Here is a 6,904-nt window from a genome sequence, read left to right on the forward strand (position 1 = left end):
CACTGAATTAGAACATGAAGAAGCAAACATCATCTAAATTGTCTTATAGGTTTTGATGATAATAGTGCTTTTTTCACCATTCAATGTGTAAAGGCAGTCTTCCAAATGAAATTCTATGATTTGGTGTCTAATGGTGGTATCACACGTGAAACCTTCATTTAAGACACTTATTGTTTAAACAATAATAATGAAAAGGCTTCTTTGTAAATGTTCACACATTACTAATCAAAATAATCACAGGATTCAACTCAGTGCAAGAGGACTAATTTAAAAGAAGCCTCCCTTTGATGATGATACCATTACAATGCTGCTCCAGGAATGCAAATAAACAGCAACTGACTCCTTGGTTTTATTAGGAAAAAGGGCCCACTTTGTGATCCGCAACGTTTAAATCAATTGAACGATAGTGAAATCTCTCCCCTGAAATAGCTATTACACAGCTTGCAACCTTTTGTTCAAGAGATTAAGTTTGCATCTCCTCACATTATCTCCTTGTAATTGGAAAACTTTCATTTTGACAGAGAAAATGTGCCAGTATCCCTGTGAGCTTTGCCACAAGCCAATGCAGAATGCCATCTGGAGGATGCATGCCCAAGTCATGCAACAGCCTCCTGTCGGGTTGTATCTGGAACTTTGCAACAGAACAACTAATAGCATCTTAAGCTCCATTTGTCTAGCTTGCTAGTGCTCTTGGCAGAGGTCATAACCAGCAGTGGTTTTGTTGATTTGCTGCATCAAATGTAATTAGGTTAAAGCACTCACTGACAGAGCTTCTGATAATGGCATAAAAGCCTGAGGCTTAAATTTACCCATTGTGTCAAATTTAAGTTTAGATCAACAAAGACATACTAATTTCATCACTGGAACAATAGAACTTAATTTTTAAAGATGCCGATTTGAGACAAGATTTTCTTTCCTTTGGACTTCATAATTATGTTTTTTTTTTCCTTTTAATCTAATTAATTAATTTTTAGTCACTGGCTTCCAATGAAGTAGTTGCTATTTCCTGCTAGGGAAGACAGTGCCATGTGTATATAAGCCATGCATGTCTTTAAAATCTTACCTTACTGCCCACAATGTACTCAAGGTATTTCTAACAGGTTATAGTAAATAATCTTGAACTCTACCAGTTTCATACTCATAAGGAGAGAGATAACATTATTACTGACCTTTTAACCCTTGCTTACTGGAATATTCCATTGGTACCAGAAACCTCTACAAATGAGTCAGTTTCAGGCTTGAGTAAGATGGAGAAGCCATTACTTGGGGTTAAATTTAGGGCAAAGTTGGGCCAGAGCACAAGATAGACCTTAGCTGTCATTAAGACCCATAAGAAATCTATAAAAGAGAATTTCTGCTCACAGCAGAAAAGGAAGAATTCAGCAGAAATAAGGTTTAACAGTTTCCTGCACAAATGTTGTAAAATAAGTCAGCAGGGTTGTATATGAGAGAGGAAGAGCTTGGACTTGGACTCACCAGGGAGGTTGCACTTCCCTGGAATGGATGTGATAATGACCTTGAGGAGGGTTTATAAAGAACCAGCTGAGGAATGAAGTATGAAGCCATATGCAAAATAATCATAATATGCAGAATGCATTTCTTATTGACATCTAAATTTCCTCTCACTTCACTGACGTTTGAATATACCTGAAATGCTAGAACTGGCAAACAAATCACTGAAATTTTGGGGGGATGGCAGTGATTTCTGTGGACTTTGTACCTCACTGTGGAAGCTGTCTTAGCTTGAGTGTTCCAGGTATGCTGCTTTTGATAAAAGCAATAGGCATACGTGAGAATGAGGTTAAGTAAGTGTTTATTTGAGGATTTAATATTGCACACACTCTAGGAGTAAAGCAATTATCATGCTGTTAATTTCATATTCATGTATGGCTTATTTATTTGTTGTTTACCTCTCTGCATAATGAAAATGCCATGGAAATCTGCTTCTTCTGGTGCTCTAATTGTAAATGAAGCTAAATGTTATGTATAATTTTAAGTTATAGACTGCTAATTCTATTCTATTTTAAATACTGTATGTATGAAAAGTCCCTATGGTCTTTCTTTTTTTTTTTTTTTAAGATTTATTTGTACAAGAACCGGGGTATAGGCCAGATATGCAGGAGGGTGAGAGGATTCACCAGAGACAGAGCAGAGAACAGAACAGGCAGAATAACCAAAATACACTGCTGAGGGGAGCAGTGGGGAGACAGGGGAGGTCTGTGGTGCCATGTGGTTTGCTCCGCGACTGCCAGGGATGGAACCCACACTGCAGAGGCTAAGAAGAGCTTCACAGCCCTGTGCTCAACTCCCTGCGCTACCAGGGAGGCCCGAAAAGTCCCTACGTTCTTACAAAATTCTCTTTTAAGTAGAATTTTGTCTAAGTAATTATAGAATAGATAATAGATTAGCTAGGCATTGTAGGTATATTTTAACCATATAGTTATCTAAACCATACCTATGCTTGCATTTATATATGTACATGCACATATAGATATATACACAGACACACATATATTAGATATATGTGTGTATATATATATATATAGACCCTATATTTCTAAGAATTAACACCTTTATTGCTTTTCTGACAAATTTAATGTAGGCAGAAGATATTACTACTTTACTCCTACTGACAAGTTATTTGTATCTGGCTTACTTAAATCCTGGTGGCAGAGTCAATGTTTGATAAAGTGATTCTGAAATCTTCAGAGCTCTACTGTTTTCATTTGTTTATATGACATGATATTTTAAAAGAACTAGTCATTGGCAGAAATCTAGGCTAGTTTAGCTTTTGGGCATTTAACTAAAAAGAAAAAAAAATTCCTATGTAATACATATGAAGTCCCTCTCCAGTCTGGGGATCCACTCAAGTTACATACCTCAAATTCCATTTCCTGATCCTTCCTTGTTCTTCTCTGCTTTATGCCAAATCTGTATCTGGAACCAGAGTGGTGTACTATCCAAGTTTGCCAATGTATTTTATTCAGCAATTATGGCTGGTGCCCACCATGTTCATTAATAGGTTCCTACCCATGTGAGATTGCAGTCTGGTTAGGAAGACAGCTCAGGGATGTGAAATATTGAATAAAATTGCAGTTGGTATACATATATTTAAGTCTTCAAAGGCAGAGATTGTTGAGGAAATTCACTTTTGAAAACACTTAACATTGTCTGCAAAGCTTGGTATGTGCCAGTTGTTCAATTTCCATTGTTATTTACAAAAGTGAAGCTTTGAATTAAGAAAAAAAAAACGACACCATCTGCCTACCTGTGTAATAATTCTTGGTTTTATTCCCAAGCATATCAACCACTGGCTTGGCATTTTAACTAACTGAAGCACTTTGCTCATTAGAATGTGTGTGTCTACAAAGGACCATTTTTCCTGGTTGCTTATTTTAATAGTGCTGCCCCCCTTATCCTACCTTTAGCTGAACTTGAAACTTTCTATCTATAACTACGGTCAGTTTGTCAAATGACCTTTTCATTCTAGATACATCATATGCAGGTCCCTCCTTTTCCATTTACTTAATTCTTTTGTCAATTGATTGCTTAGATAATATTTATATTGAGTGCCTATTTTCCTTAAAGTCCTTAAGGATACAAAGATGTACAGCATGATACCTGCTCTCAACTAAACTTTAGTCAAAGAAAAAAGTGCTCATAAAAATTCTATTTTAAGCAGAACTTTCTAAGTGCCAGGGTGAATATTATCCATTTATTCACTCAGTCATTTGCTCAACAAATATATATTGAGTGTTGCAATGCATTAACTACTCTGAAATTTACTGGAGATATTAAAAACTAATGTAAATTATTCGTTTGTGGTGCTTGTCCCTCCTTTACATGTATTTAGTAGTGTAGGTTTCCTCATAGGCCAAAACCATGTTATTCAAAATGTATCTGAATAGATTTCACCTAGGAACTTGTTAGAAATGCATAATCTCAGGTCCCATCTAGATTTTTTGAACCAGAATCTGCATTTTGAAAAGATCACCAAGTGACTCAAAACAAAGTTTGAAAAGCATTGGAGTAGAAGGATAATGTAATGTTTAATAGAGAAGATAAAATAAGTAGGAGTTGCCAAGTTTCATTAAAAGATGAAGGAAGGCAAATTTGGGCAAGCTAAATGGCTTTTCTTAGTCTGTTTGGGCTGCTGTAACAGAATCTCATAGACTGTGTGACATAAACAACAGAAATATATTAGTGTTCTGGAGGCTAGGCCCACCAGATTTGGTGTCTTCCATTCCTGGTTCATAGACGGTTCATGGATGACTGTCTTCTTGCTATAACCTCCCATGACAGAAGGAGCAAAGGAATCCCTAGGGCCTCTCTTACCAAGTGCTTAATTCCATTCATGAGGACTCCTCCCTCATGACCTAATCACCTGCACCCACACCACCTCCAAATTCCATCACGCTGGGAGTTAGGTTTTGACATTTGAAATTTTTGGAAAGACAAACATCTAGTAGGAAGGATTAGAGATAATTTATATCTAATAGTAAGCAAGGATTATATATTATTTGAAATCTGATCCAGGATGTAAAGCTTACGGAAATTAGTTTGGGTATGATTCTTTAAGAAATGATGGAAAATGACCCAGTAATTGGTTGATGGTCCACAGGGAGGAGTAATGATGGGTAAAGTATGATAATATGAATTTTAAAGGTTTGAGGAAGGAAAAGGCTAGACTCCAGGCTAGAAGGGATGGGGTGCTAATGGTAGAGTGCAGTGACTGGAGGTGGAAATGTTTCATCTAGAGCGTGTGGAGATAATATTAAAATTCTCAAAAGTGATTTTTAAATTAATTTTTAGTACTCATATTTTTTTAATCTTCTTGGAAAAGAGCCAAAGTTAACAAGTGGATACAAATCAAATATAGCATTTTATATAAACCAATTTTTCCAACACACATTTAATCAGCTTTAGACTTGGGGGAAGAGGACTAATCCCATAATCTGGATCAGTAGTCTTGTTTCAAAATTAAAGGAGAATGTAGTATAGAGGGAAAAATCTGTTTATATCTTATCTACAGAGTTAAGTCTTTATAATCAAGTGAGGCCCTACATAAAATTAGGAGAAAATCAATTTTATCTGTGGTTCCTTTATCTACTTCATTCATCCTTCTGTTGCCCTCCTCTGTTTTTGCAGTCTTTAACACGCAAATTAACATGCCATTATGGTAAAAGTCAATAAGGATAATGTTGTGGGACTGTAACTTCAAATATGTTTTTTTCAATCACTGTGTCTAGTAGTTTCTGTCCCCTTATGAGTTCTGTACTCTACACAGGGACACTTCCACTCTCAAGTTTGAAAACTTTGGGTGGGAGGGGGCAGTCCTCTGTAACCCAATCAACCTTATGACAATCATACAAAATTTGCATCTGCTTATTAGACCGTTAAGACTTCCTTAGCAAATGATTTAGTTTCTGAGATGCTTTTAAAAATGACATCTATATCTCATATCTAATGGGCATCTGTTAGTGTGGCATTCTGTGTGGTTTACACACATGACTTATCTGCACACAAACCTGAGCTGACAGGGAGAAGCCTGCAGCTCTCTAATAAGTGACAGAATTAATCAGTGAGACATGGGGCCTAGAGCAGTGCCTAGGACAAGCCTACCTTACAAAGCTCAGAGAACACCATCTGATAACTTTCAATGCTAAAGTTTCAAATGTATTATCATGATCATGAGAGGGTGTTATTTTCTCTGAATTTAGTATCTCAAAAAAACTTGATTGATATATCCAGGATTTCATTTTCTTAGTAAGTATGGGAAGCTGGAGACATAAGTGTGGCTATGTGTAGGGCTGTGGAAGAGTTTGCTAGTTGGAAGTAGGGTTATAGGTGAAATTTTAATAGCAGACTGAGGAGATTAATTAACCTAATAATTTGGAAAGGCATTTCCAAAACTAAGTTATTTAATTATAATTAGACAATGTTTTGGGATAAACCTTTTCTACAGAGCCACAGAATGCCCTTTTATCTATCAAATTAGTAATTTTTTGAATACTAGTACTTGTACATGTTTAAAGTATAATACTTCTCATGATTGAGTTCCAAAGGTAGAGCTGTTATACATGCAAGAGTTATATGGCAGATGAATATTTTATTGGTGGCAAATTTTTTTTTTTGTCCATTGAGGCATTTTATTTCCACATATGTTTTACACCCCTAGAAAAAGAATCCCAGGATTTTCCCTCCTTTGTGTTTTCGTCTTGCTTCTTCATGGTCCATGATGCCAGCTGAGGTTGTCAGTACAATGAAACCAAACTGACTAGATGGAAGCAAATTATTCTGCCATTTTTCTAGATCTTTGAGTTGCACATCAAATCTGGGGCTGATCACTCCACACTTGTTTAACCTGCCTGTGAGGTTCACAACAATTTCTCAGCTCTGTGATCATCAATGATTTCAAATTCGCCAATGTAACCATGTTTCATCATCACAGTTAGAAACCGGACGATAACTTTGGAGCACGGTCTAATAAGAACCTGGCGTTTGCCTCTCTTTTCGGCATTGTTGATGCTCTTGAGGGCATCAGCCAGGACATTCATGCGCACCATTATGGCGGCACGGAAAAATGGCGGAAAGAGCTGGTTGCAAATCTTTAATTATAAGGGGGTAGCTTTTGTTGTTTACTTATGAAGATCATTTGGAGCCATTTTTGTTAAGTCAAATGGTTAATTTCTAGGAAACTGTTTTAGGTGAAAATATAGTTGGAAGGAAGGATTGATGGAAAGAAGAAAAGGATGGAAAGGAAGAAACAACGTGTATCTATGAAGTAGGAACAACTTTACATACATGTATTGAAAATTCTCTCCTTAGTTCCAACTACTACCATGTTGGCTTTACAGTTCCTTCCAAGGAGACCTTGACAGAAACAAACATTTGACTTTACATG

At 36.5% G+C, this 6,904-nt stretch overlaps 1 pseudogene across 1 annotated transcript; it reads right to left on the reverse strand.

Annotated features, from left to right (window-relative positions):
* Positions 1-6,174: 6,174 nt before the first annotated feature.
* LOC311168078 (small ribosomal subunit protein uS8-like) lies at positions 6,175-6,590 on the reverse strand (annotated as a pseudogene). The gene has a single exon. The product of its transcript is annotated as a small ribosomal subunit protein uS8-like (transcript).
* Positions 6,591-6,904: the final 314 nt, after the last annotated feature.

Source organism: Talpa europaea, assembly GCF_964194135.1.
Source record: "Talpa europaea genome assembly, chromosome: 1".
Taxonomy (NCBI): Eukaryota; Metazoa; Chordata; class Mammalia; order Eulipotyphla; family Talpidae; genus Talpa; species Talpa europaea.